Source organism: Passer domesticus, chromosome 1 (assembly GCF_036417665.1).
Source record: "Passer domesticus isolate bPasDom1 chromosome 1, bPasDom1.hap1, whole genome shotgun sequence".
NCBI lineage: Eukaryota > Metazoa > Chordata > Aves > Passeriformes > Passeridae > Passer > Passer domesticus.
Window position 1 is genome coordinate 69,454,142 of NC_087474.1, and position 26,670 is coordinate 69,480,811.

Genomic DNA, 26,670 nt, shown 5'->3' on the forward strand with positions numbered 1-26,670 from the left:
TAGCATATACCCAAATAGTGCAGGGAAGTGGACTTAGAGAAACAGATACAATTATGTCAGAAACTATCCACCAAAATATGAATAAAGACAAATAGCACCTTATTTTCCCCTTTTTCGTCATGAACTCCATGCTTAAGTGTTGGCACTGTAGGAATCCATGAACACCATCTTCTCTTGAAACATTAACAGCTTTTCCTTCAGCATCTGGACTGTTACCAACTTAACTCAATTCTTTTTAAATAGTAAGGTGTAGTAAAATGGTTTGTTGGTTTGGCTTGGTTTGTTGGGTTTTGTTTGTTTATTTAATTTGAATATTTTTGTTTTGTTCTTTAATATGGCCTAGCAGAATAAAACAAGTTAAAGAGCTTTGGCTTAATTGAGACCCAAGATAATCAGGCTTTAGCTGCACGCAAGCAAATTTAGCAGTGAATCACAACTTAGTCCAATGTGTGTCAAGGCCATGGAAATCATATTTTGGGGAAGAGGCAGTGCCTATTCCACAGCCTTTGAAGACTGCAGCTAAAATTAGATGGTGGCTGCTAGCCAGAGAAAGAAAACATTTTCCCCTCTTTTGCAATGCATCCAAAAGCTGAACTTTCAGGGATTTCTATAAACCTGTCATACACTGAAGAACAGACGTAGATCCTCCCATTCACTTGTGAGCTAGAAGCTGACAACTCAGACACAGAGATGAATTTGTCCTGGCTTGGAAGAATATTAAGGAAATATGTATCATATCATTATACCCATTAATGTCAGTTTAATAGAAATATGTGGTCAGTTTTTAGCTATATTTAGTGACACCTAGTCTGAATCTCAGGCTTCAAAGTTGGTCTGAGTTTCCAGAGTAACTACTAGTCACTCAATGAAAATCAGACCCCTTTGGCTTCAATATTCTTTGCATTGGACCTTTAATCTCTTCTGAAAATCTTAAATTTTCAAAAACTAGATCTACAAAAAGAAAACCAAAAAATTTAGTCCTTGGTGGCCCAGGTGCAAAAGGCAAAAGGGCGATAAGAGTTCAGACTTGTTACCTTCGAGGTGCCAGAGCTCTGAGTCACCATAGCAGTGGCTGAAATACCATATTATCCCAGTTTCTCTGATGAGAAACCTGGGTGTCAGATGAGGAAAACTGTGTTTCTCATGGGAAAAAAATTTGGTAAACATGCTTCATGTCAAGCATGGTATGCCCACACAGACAAATCCAGTTTGAAGCCTGCTGTTAGTTTTTTCTCCTTATTTAGTAAGAAAACATATATGTCAATACAATCTTTTCCATTTTCTTGTAGCTCAAGCCTCACTTGTGGGCTCCCAAAATGATACCACTGAAGAGCAGAGCTTAACCTCAGTGTTTGGTGAAAAAACACAGGAAAGGAAGCACCTCTGCTGAGGAAGGGAGTATAAGCATTGAGCAATATTTCAAAACAAGTGGACAAACAAAAATATACCAAGCAGCCACTACAAAGTCAGTGCAGTCAAAGTCCCTTCTAATTTCTTCTGGATATCTAAGGTGAATCAAAGCCAAGCCAGACTCTTATGCAACTAGAGGGAAATGGTCCACATGTTCAGGCCATTTTCTCATGGCATTTCCTGATGAAAAACTGCAAAGCACAACATTTCTTGCTCTAAGTTCCTTTGTGTTTGTATATTGTTCCATATAAAATTAACACTGACAGCAAAAATCCAGGTGCTTTTTTCTTCCATTTTTCTTTTTTTTTCTTTCTTTTTTTTTTTTGTTTTGTTTTGTTGGGTTTGTTTTTTTTTTTTTGGTGCTATTGTTATTTGGAGGAACAGTAAGTCTCCATTTGGGACGGGAAAAGAGGAATTTCTCTGAGAGCAGGTGTCAATGGTGAAGCAGAATATTTTTCTTCTCTGAATTCACTCTCTTTCTCAAAGGATCTGGGATTTGCAGTGAGTATCTATGTTAAAAGCAACATTGTTTTCAAGCATTTACCAGTATTATATAGTAGGAGAGATTCTCCTAGCATGCTTTTAGAAGCTGTCAACAAAAAATGCTCATTATAACTTTGTCCTATCCAACAGCTGAGTAACTGTTTTACAGAACTCCTGAGCAACATACAAGAAATATCCATATGTACAATGACAGGTGCCAGAGAAATCAAATTCCTCCATCAAATCTGAATTTATCTTACAAGTCTCTTTTTTTCCCCCTAATAGAAAGGTCATTTCAGTTATTGTTGGTGGGCACAGCCCCATATTGGTGGTTCTCCTATACGTCAGAGCACCAGCATTAACATTGCTCAGATAATCTTGCTGGCAAGCAAAGAAACAACTATCATGTTACTTGGAAGAACTGAAGCTATATTGTGCAGCAGTCATTAGTCTCCTTGAATCTGCTCATAATGGTGAATACATCATTCTGCCTGCCTGTAACTCGTGTAACAAACAGCACAGCCAAGTCTTTTCCAGTTCTGTTATTCTGTTTTAAAAAACACTGACATTTTCTTAAACAGACATAATTTACAATTTTAAGTAACACAACAGTGCCTTGGTGTGCAAGGGCCAGCAAGCAAACAAGACTCCTTTCACAAAGATAAAAAAAAATAAAAGACACAGTCTCGTGCTCTCTGAGGTCACCATAGCTTAAAACTGGGGATAGGGGGGAGGAACCAGGACCTTTCTGTGACATATCTTTGGCTTTGGAATATGTATTGTGCTCCCACAACAGAAAGGCCAAGTGCAAGTAGAGTTAAAAGCAAGGCCCTCTGGGGGCATCATCTGCCTGTGTCTACACCATCCTTTCCTGTGCTACACCTACTGCACCTCAGGCAGCAGTTTTGGGGACTGAGCATCCATGCTGTTTTGATCTGTGATTTATATTCCCAGCTTGCCTGACTTCTCCTGACTGCCAACACCACATGTGAAACATCAGGAGTACTCACAGCACCAACCAAAGTGGTCCATACACCAGCTGGTTGAGCCGCCTTGTCAGGCACCTCCTGGAGCATTCTCCACTTGCCACATGTATCCCCACCATGCAATGCCCCTACTACTCACATTTCCAAGTATAAATATATTTAAAAAATATAATTTTTAGGATGGTTTTAATAAAGAGGGGTGCCCTTCACACCCATCATCTGTGGGCCACCCATCTAAATCAGAAAGCACAAGGTGGTGCTCATGAACTGGCAAGTGAAGTCCTGGCATATGGTGAAGTATTAGTAAATAACATGAATTCCCTGCTGATGGGCACTAAACAGAAAACACTATTCTGTTTATGGCCCTGGCACAGCTGGGCTTCTCTGCTGCTGCAGTGCTGCCTGGACAATTCTACTTGTTTGAGTCCAGCAGCTGAAGACAGATCACAAGCACATGACATTGCAGACCTCCAGGACGAAAATAATGGCATGCTTGTCATTGCTGAACTTCTCTGGCATCAGTCAGCGTGGCAGCTAAGAAGTAGATGCACTTCCCTCTCCTGTCTTTTGTAAAAGCTGCTGCAAAGTGCCACAAAAGTGGCCTTTTCTCTCTGGAATTTGATTTTTGCTCTCTATTTTTGCGCGTTTGGAGGACAGCATGCTTCCCCCTGTGGGAGACTGTAACATACACCATAAGGTAAATCTGTTTTCTGTCACGGGATGTTAACTGAGGGTATTAGTCTTGAATCACAGCCCCTGAATTAGTATGGCCTATGGGAATCCCCTTATCCCTGACTGTCATGGCAGTGGGTTCATTTTTCCCCCAGGAGAGCACCTGGCAACCCACACTGCTCCCTTTGTTGCCCTCCCTTCTGTGCAGGCTGCAAAGGGTAAGGGCATCAGTGTGGTGGTGTAGGATACAAGTGACGAGAGGCTGCTGTGGCTTTACATGACTTACTAAGCACCTTTCTTTATTTACAACTAAATAAATCATCTCATATATATCTGTCTCAGGCAAAATAAATGAATAAAGTTCTTTCTTTACCTGAGGATTGTCAACTCTGGGTTAGTGACATGAGGTCCAGAATCCAAAATCCTTCACTAAAAGTCTGTTGCTTTTATTTACCAGATCCTGCAACTGCACCAGGAAGGAACATCTTGACTGTGGCAGCCCACAAAAAGTATGTGACTGCTACTTGAAATTAGAGATGAATTGAAAGCAGCAGGTGACATGCACACTACAGCGCTGGTGTTGTCTAATGAGTGAGCAGAACCATACTGCAAGGGCAAATTTTCATCTCCCAAAGCAGCTAAAATAAGAAACACAACAACAACACAGCCTGGAGGACAAGGACTGCATCATAACACAATTTTTTTTGAGTGTTGGGGTTTTTATTTTTATCAGTGATGTTTAATCAACATTGGCTCATGGAAATACTCAAAAAACAACTTAATGGAGGGAAGAAATCAGTGTCTTTACATTATAGGTTCCAAATGAGATAATAAATGTCCCAAGCAGTGTGAAAAAGGCTGCTGTTAGGAGATGGTTTATGACTGAGCAGGAGCAAGAAGCCTGGTGACTCACACATCATGACCCATACCTCGATATTTACGGAAAATCGCTCAAATATGAGTGGTTCAAACAGCTCAGATAAGGATTAGGTAAGAATGCAAATATGGGGGCATTACAGGAAGACAATTCAAGCTATGCACCTTTTCCAAAACATCTTTGTCAGTGATACACTCCCTGTGTACATTCAGCCTTTTGGTCACATTAATATTTTTCTGAAGAAGCAAGTTTGATAATATTTTTTTCACTCACTCTTCCTTATCTTCTGAAACTTCAATGTACATCAGTAAAATAACATGATCCACAGGGGAAATTGTCCTATTTTTCTATTGTCTACAGGCTACAGAAAATCTGAAATCAAATCTGAAATTAAAAAATTGGCAGAATATGAGTTGAAGTCAGTATTGACTAGAAACTTCAGCATAAAGTACATTCATTTGATCAAAGCAATATTCTATATCCCATGGAAGCTTTTGAAGAATATTTAGAAGTAAAACAAGTGGGAAAAATATCTCTGTGCCAAATTTTGAGCTGTTTTTTAAACACACATCAACGCAAAGCCATAAAGCAGCCAATTGCCTGTATCTTCTGCCAAGAGCAGCGTTCCCCTCCCCTCACTTTTCCCCTCCTCCTCCCTCCAAATGAACAAGACCAAGATCAAAAAAATTGCATCAAGTCATTGAAGCAGGTTTCAAGTTTGCAAGAATACCACATTCATGTGAGTCACCACCAAACACACACACACACACACACACACAAGTCCCTTTAGTTGCTTCTGCTGCTGCCACCACCAAGGAGCGACCACAGGACTCTGGAGTGAGACAAGGAAATAGACAATCTGGTAGCCAGTGAAAAACTAAAAAAGCAGAAGAAGTAGGGTTACAGGGTGAGGGAGGGAGCAGGGAGCATTTGCTTTAGATGCCAAAAAATTACTCCCTACAGCTGTGTGCTAATATTATGATTATTATTTTGGCAGAGGCTTTTTTGTTTTCTTTCCCAAGCTAATCCTGCTCCCCTCTTGTGCAGGTATTGAGCTTGTGCTGGGCCAAAAAAGCAAAAGAAACAAGGCCATTAGTTTTAGATTTGCTGTGCTCCGTCCAAGATATATAGCACATGGCAGCAAAGGAAAGCAAGAGAGAGGGGAGAAAAGAACTGTGTTAATGGTCGCAGCCTGGGTAAAGACCTTTGACCTTTCCAATAGTCTTAGTTCAGAATGAAAAGTTGACAGAGATAAAGAAAAAAAATTACTTCCCAATTGCCTCTAATGTAAGTAATTAATGCAAATAACTTGGAGCATCTGATTAGCCTGAAGCTCTGTGAAGATATTAGAAAAGCTTTAGTACCAGAATATTTTTTTGGAGGAGGTTTTGGTCAGATCCTTCGCTATCTGTCTTTCTTCGTCTATCAAAATACAGTGCCATTGTCCTCACAGACCTTTCATAGCCATCACAAGTTTGCATTAGCTCAATCCCTCTGCATATCACATGCCGAATCAGCAGTTTTCCATACAGCCCTGTCTGTGACAGCCACTGCTGTACAGTGGTGGCAAGGCAGTTTTAGCTCCTTGACAGTCTGAAAGATGTCTTACATACAATTAAAGGTCTGCTCTTGTGCAGAATTATTGCTCAGATACCCCATTCAGCAGAATTCCCCCCACCCCCTCCAATTATTTCTTTAATCCATAGGAAATAAAGTTCTACACTATCCTGTAACAAAGAGTCTCTGCAATATGAGGCTTCCAAGCACATTTTCTCAAAATTCCTTAGCAGAGGGAAGCATGACAAAATGTGAGGCAGTATGGGTACAAGTCAGAATACAGACAGAATTTGTGAGTGTCAGTCAAGTCAGTCAAGCATGTTTATTTAAGTTATTAACATAAGAAGAGATTTTCTGCCTTAAATTGAGGTTCCAGTATCCCCTATTTCCACTTTCTCCTTCCCTTTTTTCTCCTATTCTGACATTTATTTTCTAGGTTGTTTCTCTCTGTAAGCATATTACTTTTATTGTACATGTTTTTCCTTCTTCTGCTTAAAAGTCCTTACATTATTTCATGTACTTTTGGGTCTTTGTGTCTCTTTTACGACCACCTCCATTTTCTTGTCTGAAACAGCTGCACTCATTTGTCCTCTTTAAGGCCTTGATCCTGAAAACCATCTTAAATCAGAAAACACTTAGACACATGTTTAGCAATGGGGTTAATTTTTACATGAACTGCAAGGTAAGCATTTACCTGAAGTTGATCAAAGTCCAACTGCTTTGCCAAACAGGTGCAGATTTTATATATATTTATGTATGTATACCCACACATACATGCACCTAAGATAAATGTTTTGTTTGAAACTGAACAGCTTTCCAGAAGGAGAACTGCTGGCTCATGAAAAGTATTTGGCAAATTATAACCTCTGTCTCGGGTACCCAAGACATATTACATTCATCACCATCACTCAACTCAGTGCCTATTAAATAAGACCCTGCACAAAACATATCCGCTCTTCATCTCTGGCACATAACTGGGATTTCTTTCCAAACTGATCATTCCTCTGCAGCACTGGACATCTGCAGAGAGAAGCAGCCACCGTAGTGGAGTGTCAGCCAGGAGAAGCGGCACATCCTGGAGCTGCTCTGGTGCAGGGCCACAGGTGCTGTGTCTGGGAAGCTGCCCACCAGTCTGGACTCTGCAAGAAGTTCTGCAAAGCAGCTAAGCTGATCTGCCTTTGCATGGGCTCAACAGAGCTTCTCACCTGGGACCTGCAAAGGAGTGTGGCGTGGCCACAGAGCCATGGCATGCAGATAGACATCCAGAGAGCTCCCTTGTGACCAGCAGGACCAGCTGCTCCACTCTTGTGGACACCCCCTGAAGTGCTGCCCCAGTGCCCAGCTCTGGAGCCCCCTACGTAAGAAGGATGTTGACCCATTAGGGCAAGTACAAAGGAGGGACACAAATACGATCAGAGGGATGGAGCACCTTCCCCATGAAAATAGGCTGAGTCATGAGGTTGTCCAGCCTGAAGAACAGACAGTTCTGGGGAGACCTTATAGAATCTTTAGGTACCTAAGGGGGCTACAAGACAGCTGCAGAGGACTTTCCACAAGAACTTCTAGTGACAGGATGAGTGATAATGGCTTCAAACTAAGAATAAGCAGATTTATATTAGATATTAGGAAAAAATTTTTGGCTGTGAAGCTGGAACAGTGATACTGATGGAGCAGTGAAGCACTGGAACAGTGACACCCAAAGAAGCTGTGGATGCCCCATCCCTGGAAGTGTCCAAGGACAGGATGGATGGGGCTTTGAGTAATCTGGTATACTGCAAGGTGTCCCTGTCCATGGAAGGGGGGTTTGGAGCAAGATGATCTTTAGGATACCTTCCAATATAAACCATTCTGTGATCCTGTGATTCTATGACCCAAATTAGAGTGCAAGCGCATTTACAGAAATAGGGAACCCAGAAGACCTTTCACTGATATGCATTGCGTGTATTAATGTTTATGTGTATCCTCAAATATTCATTTTTTCCACTCCACTTCTATTGCAGCACTCTCCTAGGCTGCACACAGACTTGCACACAGGCACCCACATACCTACACATGACTTTAACAGGGCTTTGTTCCATTGTGACTTGGGCCCCTTCACTTTGTCAGATGGATAGTCGAAAAGATGGGGGTATTAATTTCAGGCCCAGGATAGATATGGCCTTAAAACCAGAGCTGTGTCCCAGGCAGAATTCAAGAATGTGGGCAGACAAGTTTGCCTTGTTGGTGCTGTTTGTGTCTTCCAGAAATGGGGCTTGACCCCCATGCTCCCTTCACCTCTTTTCCTGGATGAGTCACTTTTTGTAAATCTGTTCTCAGTTGCTCTGTTTTCATATTGTATTGGGAACTTGAACTGTGAATTCTTCTGGCAACAGATTACCTAAAAAGCTGGGCTTTATGGAGCCTATATCAATTTGGGGATTCAGTTACAGAATCCATTCAGCTATGCCAAGGGTACCAAATGTGTTTAAGCATTTTGCTGAACAGATGTAATATTAACACCAATAAGAACTGGTTCCCTAGTTCCACAAGAAAGTAATTGTTAAACTGGGAATCATTTTTTCTTTTTTTTATTTTTTTTTTATTTTTTTATTTTTTTTTTAATTTTATTTCTAATATCAGAGACTGGTCTCAGAGTAAGACCTTGGGTAAGGAAGCAGAAAGGCAATTACTTCCAGTGTGCTGGGCGAATTTGCCAGAGGAGGGAAACGGAATGTTTGATGTGTTCCCCAAGGCCAATGTTCCACAATTATAAAAATATACTACCTCCTCTGCAACTCTGTGAATATAAAATGAAGCATCTTACCTACCATTAATTAGCTGTATTTTGTAGTTTTATGGACATTGAACATGGTGTTCTAATTTGCATACATTAACATGTAATTTACATGCTCACTGCAAAGTACTCAGTTTTATTGCCATTACCTTTTGTGGCCTATTTCTCTAATGACTATAATGGAATACAAAAGAGATTTCTCGTTGTGTTTACCCTGTTACCTTATACATGAGTTTCAGAATCATGTGTCATGCTGAGAAGTGGGAATTTTCATGTAAAAGGTTTTGCTTTCAAGTTTGATCCACATCGTGACCACCCACTCTGCTGAATTTTCTAATTCTTCCTATATCTCCTTAGCCACTGCTCTTTTTTACCCCTATAAGGACAAAAAAATATTTTAAAAGTCAGGTACAAGTGTAGAGACTTGCTCCATTGCCTGTACTAAAAAAGAAAGTCAGACAGAAGAATTAATGGGTTCTACTCTGTCTATCAGCACCTAAAGGCATAGAGAGAGAAAAATAACCTGCAGCTGGGGAAAGCTGAGCAGGGTCAAAGGGCAGTGCCTGCATCTGCATTCACTGAGAGGCAGAGAGGAAAAATAAAGGGTCCCTTTTTGTTGCAGCTCAGCACTATTTTAGAAAGCGCAGATACTACTTAATTACCACAGTTCCCTTTTGCACTAGAGCACTGCAGCAGGCTATAAATCAATACTTAAGGTCACATTGCTAAAAGCACTGAAAAAGAGTCTTTCCTCTCACTGCAGCATGTTGTTTGCTGCTCCTGAAGCAGTGTCACAAGAGTTCAATATCAGAGAGAGAACAGGGCTAAAACAATGATTACAAAAGAAATCAGAATTGCAAAAACGTTAAGGTGCAATGTGAGCAAGTCCAGTTCTAGCAGATGCCATGATTGCATCCAATCTTCCCTCCTCTCCCAGCTGAGGACAGGAGACACAGCAGCAGGTGCCCGGCAGTATGAATACATTTCTTTCCAGGCTGAATTTTTGTTCTGGAGGCCAAGTTGATGGGAAAATAGCACATCTGAAAAAATTACAGTTATTTCTGCTGAGTATATATCTGGCAACTTTATCACACATCTGAAATAAATTATACATATGCATGCATGACATCTTATTTCAATAAATTGTTGGAAATGGGGCTCAGGAGTTGCAAAAATATTTTTTTCCACTTGCCTTTCTATTATACCTGCTGACCCAGATATTTCACAACCTTTGGAAGGGAAGACAACTCATATGAGATTGGGAAGATATAGAAAAAGCCACTTCCAGCTGAGATACACTTGGCACAGCATTTAATGGCTTAGCCAGAGGGAGGTTTCTTTATGTTTGGGTTCACACTGGCAGTATGCAGCCAATACTAATACTAGACAGATAGATAGAGGACTTGCATCCAGGTGCCCTGGATTCTACAGGAATGAGACACAGGATCCCATAAACACCTAGTTTAGATGGTAGAATAGCTACAGCTTTGCTGTTTACAGACTAATGTATGGAGCTAGTAAAAACTGCCATTGCAATTTGAGGTTGAGAGATGTTTGGAATTAAAGAAGTTAGAAATCTGTCCAATATTAAAACACATATTTAAAAAAATATATATTTTTTAAACACTAACAGATTTCTACACAAATTGAAATTTAATTTCCAAAACCTGCCTGTATCCTTAGGAGGGACTTGAATCCCAGATGCTGGTAAGCACACCACTAAACAAGGTTTCTAATCTGGGTGTAAAGTGGCATGGATGCATTCAGTTTAGAGTTATTGCTTTTAAGTTCCCTGAATTTCAGCCCAAACACAGACCCTGGAAGTTTGATGTGCAAGTGGGAAAGTGTGGACAAATATCCTGGTCATGTTAGGCATGCACTGTGGAACTCATCAAGGCATGCTTTGATTTAAAAGAAAATCCTCAGATGATACATTTTGGACTCCTCAAATCTCATTTTATGACACCAATTTTTTGTGAAAGATTCTGAGAAGCGGAGAAAGAGTGTGATATCATTTTGAGTTGATGTGAGGTTTATTTTTCACCCTTTTGCACAGGTACAAATAACCCCAGTAACCTGTGATGTTTCTGTCCTGGTAGTACAGTCTCCAGATTACCAGATCCAACTTCCTGAGAAATTGTTTGATGAGGAACTGGCCTAGATTCTGGCATGTCATGGAAAAAATTGTCCACATACATCTTCATATTTAGCTGTAAAGACAAAGGTAATCTCTTGATTCTTTGTCAGCAGGACCCATACATAGCTAGTGAACATGAAGGAAGAAGAAAAATACATTATTTTTTCTTTTAAAAACACTGGCATTTTGATGATGGGCATTGCTTTAGTTGCTATACAGATACAGAGACAGGGCTTCCTTTGAAGTTACTAATGCACTTTTGGGTGTATTTAAGTTGGAAAATTTTGAAAGCTTACAGACTGAATAGGGAAGTAGTTGTGGCAAAATTTGACGAAACTATTCTACTCCAGTAAAAACAAGTAAAATTCCAATATTCAAAGTTATGCCCAAGGTAAATTTACTACTTCCTAATTCACTGATGTACTCTCGATTTGAAATCATCAATTAAGGCTTCTAAGTCTACTATGATCAAATTATGTTTGATTCAACTTTTTTTGAAAGATTAGGTAGTGCTACAGAGTAACGGAAGCCTCAATGTACTTTAAATCAAAGGAGATTAGAGAAAGCCTAAATGTCTGTGAACACAGTATTTGTAACATTATTTACTGCAGTAACTGTTATGAGAACCCCATTTTCTATGTGTTCCAAGTGTAACTATATTTATTTAAATTTTATCATCTGCCAGACCCGATCTCATTCTTTAAATAGCTTCATCCCACATTTTAAAGAATAGTTATGGAGCTATAAACAGGAAGGTGGATGGGGAAAAAGTATTGTGCCAAAATTTCAGAAAATAGCAAGATTTAGCAAGATTTCAAAAGAGACCTGCAATACCTTGAAATAAGCTGTAAAGCATTATCTAGAAAAACATTAAGTGAATATTTCCTACACAACACCTAAAACGAAACCTTTTTGATAGTGACTGGAGCTGTTGCATGAGACAAGTAACATAAAAGTAAAAAAAAAATTAAAAAAAAAAAAATTTAAAAAAAGCTAGACTAGGCCTCAATTTTATGTTATCTGAGATTTGCAACATTGCATTTCTGCCACTGAGGAAGCCTTTTTTATGGAAAGATGGATGGCACTGATCATTAATCATACGTTTGCTCAAGCAGTGCAACCATAAATACTGAATATGCATAAAGTCACAACTGAACATACAATGACATCTTTCCTCTTCCACAGACTGTCATATTGAGAAGTCACATAGAGAAAGCTACTTACATAAACTGAATAAAAACGATATGAGCTCTTACTCACAGACAGCAAATTTTGCTTGAGGTATGCATTAAGGCAATGCTGTTCATCTTGAAATTCTTGAATACTGTAGTTTCCATCCTTGATACAGGAGGATAGTCTTCAGCCATAATGAATATGTGCTTTCAGATTTAAATATAAAAAATCGTGTAATTATTTCTGTGTCTGATATTTATAGCACATTCTTGATTCACTAATTGATAAAGAAGGAAGGAATGTTGTTATTTCTAAATACCTGTTTCATCTGTATTTCTTCCATGCCTTGACAATTGTATAGTATAAAATTAACTATATTTCTCCTTGAGGTGTTACAGAAGCACAAAAGTATTTGTGGATTTTGAGGATTAGAACAAAATTCAAACAAATTCAAGTATCCACTCCTGGCAATTTTGTGTTTTTTTAGTGTAAGATTGAGCAAGTCATAGTAAATCTCCTCCTTGGGTGATCCATACAGGATCATAGAAAGGATAATGCCTTTAAGCTACATCGTAGTAATATTATGAGATTTAGTTACTGCAAATAAGGCACTGAAGTATTTTATACAGTTTCTGTGCAGGAGAGTTTCTGTGTAGGAGGCCCATTCCCTTAGTGTATAAAAATATTTTTAAAACAGTACCAGATAAACTACTCCCAGGGAACTTAAATTACCATAAGAGCTATTGATGCTAAAAAGTTAAGAAACTGTGCAGCATATTCTTAAGCACCATCTACTGGTTCTTCAAATGCTCAAAAGCATTCATAAACCCATCAACAAACATATCAGACTTCAACATGTTGAAATTGTACCTAGAAGTAGATGTTCTCTCTGTGGTTTTCAGTTATTTGGTCTGTTCATTTGGTGTTTTGTTATTTGCTTTATTTTTCTACTGGGGGCTGAAAGACTCAGATGTTTTTAAAAAAATATGTTTTGGCCAAAATGCAAAACAATTATTTGAGATGTGCTGCCACAGTATCTCCTGATTTAAGAAGTTTTCTTACTTTGTGCTTTGGGATTATCAATTGGTAGACCTCTTTGTCCAGCCTCCATGTCCCACTCTTTAGTTTTCTTTCCTAGGTCAAGACACAGGAGAGGTACCCTTGCTAAAGAGTAAGGAAACCTCAGAAGAAATATCACCTATCAGGCTAAGAAGGTGGGTAGACAGGAAGACATGTTTAATCTTTGTAGAAACATTAACAGTTTAAGGAGAGGGCACACATCCACATATCACCACTGTAACACCCAGATGCAGTCAAACTGTGGCTTAACCCACATCTAAGACTTGGGAAGCCCATAAAGTTTCAGCAGACTTAAAGTCAGATTAGTATTTAGAGGCACAGATTATCCTTTCAACAGAGGAGATTGCTTGACTCCAGTGGGCAGGCAGTTCCACTGTGAAGGGTAAAGCATGTCTTTGCTGACATGGGTGCATCCCCAGCACAAGTGTTTCAGCAGTCTCATGTCACTGTCAAGCATGGACAGTCCAGACACTGCTGGAGGGGAGGTGGAAGACAGAGAGTCTTTATCAGCCCTGGAAGCAGGATGTGTTGGCCAGCTTACCTGAGGCAGGTAAATTGTCAATGAAACTCAAGAAAGTAGGAAAGAACTGGATGTTGCTGCAGATAAATTCCTTAAGAGAAACTGTTCATTTCCTTGTGTTAACTGACAAGGCCAGTAAGAAGCAAAGCAGGATGATTTTTGCTCAGAGATACCTGCAGATTTTTTGCTTTTAAAAGGGGTAAGGCAACAGCCCTTTGCTGACCCTCTTCTGATGGCACTGTTAGGCACTGTACTCCTGTTTGTGTGATAGCCTTCACAGTGTTTTGGGGATATTAATTAACTCCTTTCTGTGGAGACAAATGGACTCTCCAGTCCAGATTTGAATTTATCCAGTAAAGTGCCAGAGAAGAATCAAAGAGTAAAATCAAAAACGAGAACAGTAAGATCAACTGGAATAAAGCTTAGAAAGCAGTTTAAAGGCCTGGATAGCAAAAGCACAAGTTAGCTGCAATTCAAGTGCTATGGAACTGAAAGGATTAAAGTATTCATAGTATTGATATTCCTTAGTGTACCAAAGAAGACCAATGTCAAACAGATGCTCTACCAGTACATAACTCTGTATCCACTTCTAGTCTTAGTTCTGTGCATTATAATTTTCTCAAAGACAGAAAAATAAAAACACTAGGAAACAAAATAATTTTTTCCCTCTTTACAGGTAATCTAAAAAAGCAAGTAAAAAATATTGTGTATGTTTAATAATTTGTTGATAATATAAATGGTTTTTCCCTAAAATATTTCAATGTCTGCCTGAAATAAACATTTTGAACATCATGAATCCATCCAAACATATCCTGAAATCATAGCAAATTTAAGCAGGATTACTGCAGCAGTATTCAGGCTTTTGATTTTGCTGACAAAGTTTAAATCTCTGCACCTAATGCATACCTCCTGTTTCTCCAAGCCACAAGGAACTGTTTCCAAGACCCAATCTCCATAGCAATCCCTCCAGTTTTTGGTTTTAAGGAATTTTGGACTGTGTCACTGGTTATGAGAGCTGGAGAATCTGGGTTACCTGCCAAAACTCTGGAAACACATGATGAACAGATAAGCACCCCAAATCCTTCATTCTGTGATTCCTCATACCTTGAGTCTTTGTACAAAGACCAAGCTCTAATGACCCTGTGGCAAATGCCTGCAACCAGAGTAAGGCCTCATAATGTTTCAAAGCACAAGGATGTAAATAGGTGGTTTTTCTGTTCAGATTCCAGTCAGAAGCAAAGTCCAAGGGAACAAGAGTCCAATCTGAATAAACGAAGATGTGTTGCTGTGGCTTTATTCACTAAAACACAAAAGGAGCAATTTTTAGGGTTTGTACTTTTTTTTTTGTCTTGTCGATTGTTTTGAGGGTTTTGTTTGTTTGTTTGTTTGCTTTTTAATTTGCATGCAAAAATGAATAGTTTAGTTGAAGGAGTTAAGTAAGAGTTAGAATAAAAAAAAAACTTATTTTACCCCACTGCTCAGTGAGGAAGACTTGTATCACACAGGAAAGAAATACCAGTTACAGTTCCTTCCTTTCCTTCCTGAAACATGATAATAAGACCACCTTCTCATACTTCAGCATTTCTTTGTAGCCACTGACAAGTTTTCCCCTTTCTTCTGTTATCTCTTCTCTGTGCACTCATAGGTTCTCACTTTGCTTGCAGCCATTTCTTTCACAGGACAGGCTTCTTCCCCTCATCCTTTTGTGCAAATTTACAAGGGATATATCACAATGTCTTTATAAGGTGTTAATTACCATTGTGATAAAGCTAAACATGTTTTCTGCTTACCTAGTTTTCAAAAGAGGGAAGAGAGAGACATGAAAGACAAGCCCAAGAATAATGACAGAACTGGGGAAGGATTTTGGGAATATTTTCCTACGTTCCTGCTACCATACCACATTCATTCATGTGAGCAAACATGATTAATCCATATCATGTAGCCGTTACTATTTGGGAAAACATCCCTCTGGACAATTTTTAGCTTAAAGTTCTTCTTTATTTCATTAGGTATTTCATGAAGGTGTTTTATTGAACTTCTTTTTTACTGAATGTGTACACCATAATTTTTTTAATCACCAGACATTTTTATAAGATTTTGATTCAGAGGTGAATTGTGTGCTTTATTAAAGAAAAAAAACCAAAACATCCAAAGTAACCTGTGCGCATGCACACATATGCACAACAAGGAAACAAATGAGAGGAAAGATCTAGTGACAACACCATTTTCCACTGCCTGAGTGATTAGAGTGTCCAGTGGTTTATATCAGACAACCTCTTTCTCTCCCATAAAGCATTAAATAATTACTTGTGTTAATTGCAGGTAGCAGCGGAATACGGCATCATGTGTTTCAGAACTGGCATGGATGTGAAAGGGAATAAACAAGCCATGGTAGATTAAACCCCATGGAGTGCTGTTTTTCTGTCACTGTCAGTGTATAGCAAAGAGAGAATCCCTTGCTATTTTACTGTTTCTGTCCTTGTAATGTGTGCCGGACCCCTATAATTTATGACACAGAACCATTGCTTCGTGAATTGCACTTCCTTTTAAACTGATGCTGAACTCGTTAGTGGGAGAAATGTGACAGGTTGATAGTGGTTTCTTATCTGTAGGTTAAACATTTTCAGAATAATTCATGGCCAGCAACTGTTAGAGCTCTAATGTTTTTTCAATTAGAGCTGGAGTGGACTGTTCACTAAGCTTTTGTGCTCCAGCAAACAAGACCTCATCACCATCAGTCTGAAGCTTGTTACCTTCCCATCCATTAGATTTCAGGGAGGAAACATTCTGAAACTCATCTGTTGAACTTGAAAAAGCAATCCCAAGCACTGAAGCTACCATCTCTCTGGAAAACTCAGGGTGACTCTATTTCCAGCCATCACCATTCAAAACCAACAAGCATAATAAGAATGAAGAAATAGGAACATTTACTTAAAAATAGTAACACTTTTTTGGGGTGCAAAAAAGTTGCTATTTTTGTTCTCACTACTTTAAATCATCAGGATATGTATTTTGAAGCTTCTTTACTATCACAGACAGAACATGGATTTCCAGTACCCTGAGAAAAGACTACAGCACCTTTGAAATCTCTTCATTCAAGGAGATTGAGAGTTAGAAAGCAGACTGTGAGACTTATGACAAAAATCACAAAAGATCACTCTAAAAAGGTCACAGTCCAAATGAGATCTTTTTAATGCAAGTTTAAATGCTTTGTTCAGCTATATCAACTTACATCAACTGAGAATCTAGTTTGGTCTCTAATTTCAGCAGTGCACATGCTCCCACTGTACAAATCACCTGTAAATGGGTCTTTCACTGTGTTCCTCAACAATCAGACTATACTCGGCTACTCAGTGTAAAGAGATAAAAATGTATTCCAGTTTGTGCAGTCTGCCTTATAGGTCTCTTCGTGCTAGCTGAATTGTATCCCAGGTAGGTTTAACCCAAAATTTACCTTGTCTAAATATGCAAATATTCCAAGAGACTGTTTTGCCACAGTTGAGACCCAACCAAATAACACCAACTTTAACTTCTGACACCACTCCTTTGTGTCTGGCTGTTTGTTATAAAAATTCCTTGTTTATTTTCTTTCACTGTTTTTGTACATTCACAGGATCAATGGGAAGTTCTGGGACCATCCCTTCAAAACATCAGCCTCTAGATTCTCTGTCATAAAATATGGCATAAATTGTAATTAGAGCTCACCCACAGGAAGAAATCTGCCTTGTATCTTTTCTTGCAACAGATGAGTTGGTTTTTATTTCCAAGTTTGTTGGAAAAATTAAAAATTCAGTTTTATAAAAAAGAGGGGAAAAATCACTGTAAACGAATAAATGAGCAAATACACGTGCATTTTTAATAATGCATGAACACTTATTTTAAGAATAATATACGTGGAAGAGCTATGATTGTTATATGCCTGAAATTCCCAAATGGCAAAATATAATTAAAGTAAGAACTGTTGAACAAATAAACCTGTTAAACACACAATATTACCAGGCAAAATGGCTATGCATTTATCACTTTGCCACTTTAATTACATTGACTGCTGCTCTTCATGCATATATTAATATCTCACTAACATTATGGAAGCTGAGACAAATTACAAAGCACTGTCTTAAAGGAAGACTTTTATCCAGGCAGACTACAGCAGTAACAAGTTTTACATACTTGTACAATAAAATTTAACATTGAAATTAATCACTGCTTTTATTTGGATAGTTTTTCTTTCAGTTTTCAGAAACCTCATCTCCCTAAAATAGTAATTAATGAAGTGCTGGCTTGGAAAACCCAGCTAGAGTGGGTTTCAGATGCACGGGTCAAGAGATTCAGCCTGGGATTCTAAAAGTAGCTAAAGTGCAAAACTCACAGAAGATATTCAGCTTATCTTGAGAAAAGAAAGGAAAGGAAAAACTATATGTCATTTCTGTTTTCTGTATAAATAAAGACTACTATTTTAAGATTGTATGGATCATTTCAGGAGGTTCTACATCATCATCGATTGGCTGGATGTGGCTTTGAGTGGGTGTGCTAGCTATTCAAAGCAAAAAAAAAAGTCAGGAAATTCATTCCCAAGGGATGAACTTTTCTGAACCTGGAAATGAGCAAAGAGACTTGGAAGTGACTTTTGACCATTTGGATAAATGATGCCAAAGCTGCCTTCAGCACATTGTAATTCTATAATGTATGCAGCACTGCCTGTGTTTTGAGACCAAAAGCTGTTAAATACCGCTATTGGGCCAGAGAAACCTCTTGCAATGGCATGTTTGGTTGAACAAAATTCAGGAGATATTCTCACACAGCTTGTAACCTTAAAGACCTACTTACAGAGGGCTTATTAAATGTTAATCTCTTGACTAATAGTTGTTAAAACCATCTTACAGGCAAAACATCTTATGCAGGGTTACAAGCAATGCAGAAGAAATTGTCTAGACCTTTACTGTTCCAAAATATCAGGTGCTGTAGAAAATTTTGACCACAAAGTCAAGTCTGTGGATATTTATCTGAGTTGTGGGTATTTAGCCACTCAGTCACACCGTATTTTCTTCATACTCCCTGCCTTACCGGGCTACAGGAAAGAAAACACTTCCAGAATGGGAATCAATATTCTTTCCATAGTGCCTCATAGACTAACCTCAGAGCAGAGACAGAATACAGGTCTTGTTCTGCATAGATATCAATTTCCTCATTGATGTCCAGCATTTTAATGTTTGTGGGGTTTTTTATTCCAAACTATTAATGGTCTATCAGACTTTTGTATTGAAGGACAACATAGGATTTTCCTTATGTAATAAATGAACAGCTAAGGCATATACATAAGTTTAGAGGAGTTCTTCATTTCTCAGTTGAAAAACCTAAAATCCAATTTTTCAGGTTCCTTTGCTTGTTGTATCATTCTGTGATACAACATTCTCTGCATTCTGTGCACTGACAACTTCAGCAAAGTTAAAATTGAATTGTAAGTACTAAACATACCACAGAGCTGCCACTGGGTGACTAAAACACACCACGGTGGGACACAGAAGAACAGGTGCCCAAATGTGTGTTTATGTCCATGTATTTCCCAGAAATATGCATAAATTAAATGCTGCTACAAAGAGTAGAATTGCATTTTGATGGCAAGGATTATGCTGCCTTTGCAACAAAATCTTGCAATCCCCTCCTGTCATCTTACCTTACCCATTGCACACTGTCCAAGTCCTGCTATCAGAGAGGTACAAATGTTCAAGTAATATCTTTATTTACTAGTCAGTGTCAATTGTTCCTTGAGTAGGTTTACTCAGTCCTACTGAATGATAATGAACCAATGTAAGAAAACTCATGGTCTGTGCATAAGCAACATGAACCTGTAAAGGGACCCAAATTCAAACTGACAAATTGAGGGCTGGTATCCCAGGCTTCTAAACACATGATCATGTAACATAAATTTAAAAAAATAAATAAAGATAATTATGTTAAAAACTAATATATAAAACTTCATCAAGGATAAGCACAATGGGACCTCAGTCTTTGCCTCTACCACATTGTCTTCTACTGATTAAATAGAGTAACCAGTAGCAACGGGAAGCAGGAGTCTGTTATCTTCAGTAATCTGCCCTTAGCAGTGGATGAAGGACAAAGTTTGACACTGTATTTCACAATTCCTTGCTACATAGATGGAAGTAATGTTGCAGTTCATAAATCTCATGTGGTTTTCCAAATCTGAGTGGAAATGCAGTTCAAAAGCTTCAGGCTGCTCCCTCCCATGGCTCTCCACATTTCTGTCTCCCAAACATATAAATTACCCAAAATACCCTTATAGACCTGAATCTGATCTCTGTCCCATCCTTCTCAATTCCTGCTCCTCTAGTCTCAAAGATGAAAGGATAATTGCAGTTAATAAAGAACCTAAGGACTATTGATTTTCAGCCAAACTTGTAGAAATTGCAATTTTTTTAGATGGAACACCTCAAAAAATTAAGACAAATTTTCATTTTCACATATTACATGACTTCTCCAAAGAATAGAAGTGTCTCATTTCCTTCACATCAGGCTTTTTGGATGGAGCCAGTCTACTTTTGTCACTATAATTTATGGATTTTTAAAATTTTTTCATATGATTTGGTATGACCAGAAGTTGTCTGCAAATTAGACATTGGAAAAGCAATAATTTTCTTGGTAAATTGTCTGTGTGGTTTTAACAATGGCATTAACTTTAGCAAAGTATAAAGTTCAAAGAACAAATTTGGGGGCTTTTGTTTGTTTTTGGGGGTGGTTTTTTAGGGTTTGGTGGTTTTTTTGATTAAAAAAAAAAAAACTAGTTACTGCTTTTGAAATATATTTTAATTTTCTTACATTTCATATTGTCTTACCTCAGGTGTCCTCCCACTGAAAGTTGAAAAGGAACATAGTATATAAGAAACATTATCAAAATCTAATCCTCGATTCCTGTAGTCCAGTCTTCAAGGCATAGCAGCATACACTAGGCCCCTTTAGTCATCCACAATTTACAATACATTTGCCTGCTACATAAATTTGACAAGAATACTGTAAATTTTTTGAACAAGGCAAAAATTTCTGAATTTGCTATATGCTACTGTAGATTAAAAAAACCCCTTTCAAATACAGATCAGTTATTATCTTGTAGAACATTCTAAAATGTTCTTCCATTTCTGCTAAAATAACAATTGTACTTTCAAAAACGACAACAACAAATCTCATATGTCCAGTGGTGGCAAAGCCAATTTCCAGGTGCTATAAACTGCAAACCTTCTTGTGAACTCCCAAAACAATTACATCAGTTTACACCACTGTGCTTAAGTACAACCATGTGGTTTAGAGTAGTAATGCTTCTTAAAAAATATATCTAAAGGTACTCAAAACCAAAATTTAAGGGAAAATCCTCTGGCAGAAATGACACTGTCACAGGATGGCATAGACCACTGGAATAACAACCACACTATCAAAACATAGCCAAAGGAACACAGTTTGAAAAGAATTAGAATATCATTATCAATGACATGAAGGAAAAAAGATAAGAACAGCTTAACTACTGCCTGTCAGTGCATGCACCGAGTTCAGCACCCAGCCTAAATAGTATTCAGGCAGCTGCCTGTGCATATACCCAATATTACATGTTAATGTAAAAGTTAAGACTGCCAAGATGGCTATTTTTCTTTCCTTGCTCATTCAGATGGAAACATCAGAGACTATGTTAAACTTTTTTTGCATGGTGTGTATGTACTGTGCATTCAAAATGGAATACTGGGATGTTCAGGGTTGCTCCATGACTGACAGCTTCTTTATGCTTTACAGCGTAGTTGGAAAGGGAATACACTCAGCATGACACAGCATATGGATGGGATTTCAATTTCTTATTAAAAAGACTCTTACCTTTCTCAATATTAATCTCATCCACATATCTTCACCTCCCAGAAGCTCAGATTTCCCACTTCTAGCATGAATAAGAAGAGAGCTTGTCTACTTGGTTAGAACTGGAAAGGAGTTTAATATATCCACCTGTCACAAGGAAATCCTTGTTCAACAAATAGAGTAAAGGCACTCAAAATAATGGTCTGGATTACAGCCCTCATTTTATGGTAAAGCCATGGGGTAACAATAAGCAATTCCTTTTAACATTTTCGTCTCTTCTTTCCCTCATCCATTTTGTGTTGGCTGCTAGAGGGTTTATTGGGGGGACTGTTCCTTATTGTGATGTTGCTTTTGTTTCTTTTCTCATGTCCAGTGCAGAGCCCTTTAGTGGTAACATGATTTAGAGCATCTGTTGCTATAAATTGAAGAATTTTTAAGTTATTTCATCTAACTGCAAAATAATTGTTTTCTTTAATGCATTGAATACTTCAGACTGTAAACACACAAATAATTAAAAGAATGATAAAGGAAACACAGTGTAAAATTGAAATAGATGTCAACTTGATAGGCTACTACAGCCTATCAGAATTACAATCTGTCATTCAAAAAGTCAAATACGCAGTGGTTAAAAGTTAGAAAATATTTGTGACAAGCAGCAGTATTCAGAGTTCAGATAAAGAGGCTGTTCTAAAGCATGACAAAAAAAAGGCATCTGTTGAAATACTTCTAGCACAGAGAAATCCGAGATAGCATTCTTTCTTTCTCAGGTATGGCAGTCTGTATCATTTCCCTCAGTAGATGGATTAAAATGATGACAGATGAAGATTCATTGCCAAAGTAAATGAAGAATCACATTTAGATACGTAATTACTTGGGTTTGGGCCACCAAAAAAAAAAAAAAAAAGGAAGCTAAACACAAATTTGAATATCTACACTGGTAATATTAAATTGTTCTTTGACATTCAAACAACTGCCAGAAACTCAAAGTAGCAGTGCCTTTCCATCAGCAAAGACCACAATAGTGATGATAACTTAGTTTCAGCAAATACCTTTTGTACCATACAACTTTTGGCTATAACAGGTGCATAAAGTTATTTTCTTCAAGAAACACTGTCCAATGTGTATGCATGCAGATTTTCCAGATCTTCTGAAAAATGAAATAGGCAAGTCCCATTACAATGTTGAAGGCTTGGCATGAAATCCTAACCCTACTGAAATGAATGAGATTTATTGCACAAATTTCAGTATGGCTTAGATTTCACCTTTTGGATGAGAGAATAACCACTTGATACTTCATTTGTCCTAAACATTCCCTCAAGTCAATCAGGACATAACATATTTCTACAACACTCCTCAAAGCCCCTGTTTTTTTTTCAACACAGTGACAGATGCCAGCCATACTGGAAGCATTTCAGACTGACTCTGAGTGAGACATTAACTTGCTGCCCAGAGAATAAACTTTCCTCTTCTGTTTGCTGAGCACATTAGGGAATGTTTCAGACATGTTTTGCAGGACAAACCCTTTTGTTTTACTAATATGGCTCATGCACATACTTCCAGTGGGAAAACATCTGTTTTACAAATCTGTCCTCCTAGATACAGCTGGATTCAGACTACAGACTCTGGAACCACATCCAAATACTCCCAAAGTTCAGCACAGTTTGGATCAGGGGGCTGGACTGAAGTAATTGCATAAAAATAGGCCAGGTTTGGGATTTAAACTTCATACATTTTCAGGGACACTGACATTTTGTCTTAGGACCAGCTCTGCTTCATTTCATGTTGCTTTGGGCAGGCAGGCTGCATCTATGCACAGCAACATAATACAGGTACATTTCAGTCAAAGGAACTGCTGTTATGAAAAACTGAGGTGAGGTTAAAAATAACGTTCTAATTCCCTTTCATTCATCCACCAGAGAAATTGTCAAACTTCTGCCTCAGTGCACACCTTAGTCAGACAGTGCAACATGATCCATAACAAAATCAAAGCTTTCAAAAAGATTATTTTATAACAGAGCTGGCATCTCAAGGTTGTCATTGTTGACATAGTCTTTTTTCTTCTTTTTTTCTTTTTTTTTTTTTTAAGTATTGGGGTCATTTTTAAACATAACAATAACTGGGAAAGTAATTATCTTAGTTTTTTGAAAATCTATAGTTTTGGTTCTGCTCCTTAATGAACTGTCATCAAATAAAAATAGACAACAATAATTCAATGAAACACTGAAGATTTAAACCAAAGAACCTCTGTGAACTTTTAAGGTGAGGGATTAAAATATTCTGAAACTTCTGCTGCTCAATAGTCTCTCTCTGGTCAGAAGTTTCAAATATAGAATCTACTCCTTGTGAACATATAACAGATGTTGTTGTTCCTTGTCTTATATCCAGTATATACAGAAAAAAAGCCTTCTGAAGCTACCTATGAATCCTAGAGAATATCCAGAGAATGAGCCACACTGAAAATCACAGCTTTGTGTACCTAAACAATTAAAAAAACACACTTAGAAAACAGACTGTCCAAGCAAAACAAAACAGCCTAAACCACCACTCTCAGATAACAGCCACAGCAAATTACAATCTACACTCACTGTGCTCCCTAATCAATAGTCTTAGGAAATAAAAATTTCTTTAAATTTCTTTAAATAAAAATTTCTTTAAATCCTTATTGGGAGAGACACCAATTACACATAATTAAAGCAAATTACACTATCAGTTATTTAGTATCTAGACATAATACCTGACTTGAGAGAAACCACTAAGAGGGAAGTTCAAAGACTGCTGAAGCTGGTGGAGCCATGGCTATCCAGATCTACTTCCAGCTGAAGCAGTCTCTGTCCTACTCTCTCCTGCTGGTGATGCCCTTTCCTGATGCCAGCTACATAACTGCATATTCATCTGGAGAGAGAAAATTCTGCTAAGAAATACCTTTTTTGTTACATCATTATTTACTCACAGGGAGATGACAGCAAGGAGCAGGTACTGCCCAAAAGGGCATGAAACACAAAATGGCAGCTAAAGACTATTTCTCCAGCTATAGCGAGCTTTGGACCGGGACTTGTCTCCAATGACAAAGGATTTACCACACAGTTATCATCTCTCTTTCAGCTTAAGGGAGAGATCCCAGCCTAATTCCATTTTTACCTCTGTCTTCAATAAGTGATGCTGGAAATGACCAATATTTTCTATGGCTTTTCCTCCCAAATGTAATTGGAATTTATACTATTTTCTGGATGACATTGATGACATAGATGACATAAGTTTTTGCTTTCACATTTTCCAGATTCTGTGCTGCATTAGTCTATAACTCTGAACTTCACATAAAGTGTTAGCAAGTTCTCTTCAAAGTTTATTTAGGCAAAACAATCCTTTTCTAGCCTGAAAACGAAAAACAGTATTGCAGCTTCAGGGCCAAAATCTGTAAACAGCGAATTGAGGAGAACATGGGAGGATGGGACTTCATAACCTGAAGTTGTAACTGGACAATTGACTCCAATATGTAAATAGACCAAAACTTATAAAAGTGTGAAAACTTGTGGTCTGTTGTCCATCTTGGGTGTAGCCTTGTCCTGGCTCTGGTACTGCCCAAGTTGTACCCTTTGAAGGCCTTTTAATAAATACCCGCTTTATTCCTTTAACACTGTTGAGCCTCTGTTCTAGGTAGCCTCTCAAGGCATCAACATAAAAGCCCAGATATGGTGCAAATATTCAGGAAAACTCATATGCCATACATGAAAGGGGTGTGATTCCATAAAGCTGGAAGAGAAAGTCACTTTGTACTTTGCACAAATGAACAGTACGTACAAAAAGAACAGCCCACCACTGAATGAATGTTTTATCATTCTCCTTGCTGGGAGATATGAAAAACTCCTGCCATAAAAATGCTGCCATTGTAAGAGAAACAGAGTATTCTCAAAACTGTGTCTGATGCAGAACACAGTTCTCTCTGAGAGGTCTGGGAGTCAAATGCCTTGGAGTCAGGCTAGGGGACTACATGGCATGTTGTTTTACAGGAGCTACTTTGCTCTGACAAGGAGATTAAAGGAATCTAGGTTTCTTCGAAACTCTGCAGCGGGACTTTGCACCTCAGACTGTGGCATAACGAGGCAAGTGTGCAGAGCAGGTGGTTCACCTCACTCATCATGAGTCCAAGATAGATGGGAAGGGAGGCAGCTCTTGAGAGATCTCTTGCAGCCTGGCAGGAGTTCAATCCATTCCAGTCCTTGCAAAGCTCTGACAGGATCCAAGCACTTCAAAAAGTCTCTCCCCTCACTGTTCCCCAAAAAAGTGCAAATTTTTTTTTTCTGTGTTTCCTTTGACCCATAACTCAAGAGGGACTGATAGTTATAACCTGAATATCCAATATCACTTCTAGTGGAGTTATTGTGAGTCATGACTACTGGCACACGCCCTAGAAGAAAGCACAAAGTAAGCACAGTTTTAAAGAATTAGCAGTTAGGTAGAATAGAGGACTTTTTGCCTAGAAGGAAAATTAGCATAATGCATTTCTCTTCCCTTGAAATTACATGGGGCACTGACATCCCAGAGAAATCAAGGGTCACTAAAAAGTTGATGCACCATCCTCACAAGTCCATAGAGACAAGACAGGGATAACAGGGGCATCCTGAGTATTTCCTTCAATTACTTTCAGACAGAGGTCTCTAAGTATCAGGAAGGTTATTTTTGTAATTATTTTTTTTTTTTTACATCCCAATATTTAACTACCACTCCCCTATTGAGAGAAGATTCAATGAATAAAATAGGAAAACATGCATGGAAGAAATGAGGACTCCCTCTGCCAATAAAAACGTTCCGTTGATGACCTGGGATTGGTAAGAGCTAAAGCATTCAGCCGCTCTGGATCTTTTGCAGTCTTAGAAAAGGATCAGTGACCCACTCAGTGAAGTGTCTATAAAGAAATGGGGGCCTGTCTCATCATGATTAAAACTAATCAGCATCTGTGTTGGCAACATAAAAGCTGAGGATTTAATAGACACAGAAAAGAGACAACCTTCCAGCTTAAGAGGCTGTACCTCAGTTGAACTTAACTGATATATCCTAGGCTGAGGAAAGTCTTGTCCTTGTAAGACTTGCTCAACATGTCACACTCAAGAATTATTGTGGAAAAACAGAGGAGTTTTCTTATCTGTTCTTCAA

The 26,670-nt window shown here is 38.3% G+C and overlaps 1 long non-coding RNA gene across 1 annotated transcript in view; it reads right to left on the reverse strand.

The window, feature by feature from the left end:
• The window catches only part of LOC135302200 (uncharacterized), a 71,750-nt gene that overhangs the window by 41,258 nt on the left and 3,822 nt on the right, over positions 1-26,670 (reverse strand). The window contains exon 2 of the long non-coding RNA XR_010363906.1: positions 21,541-21,601. This is a non-coding gene — a long non-coding RNA (uncharacterized LOC135302200). The remainder of the gene's footprint in view (positions 1-21,540; positions 21,602-26,670) is intronic.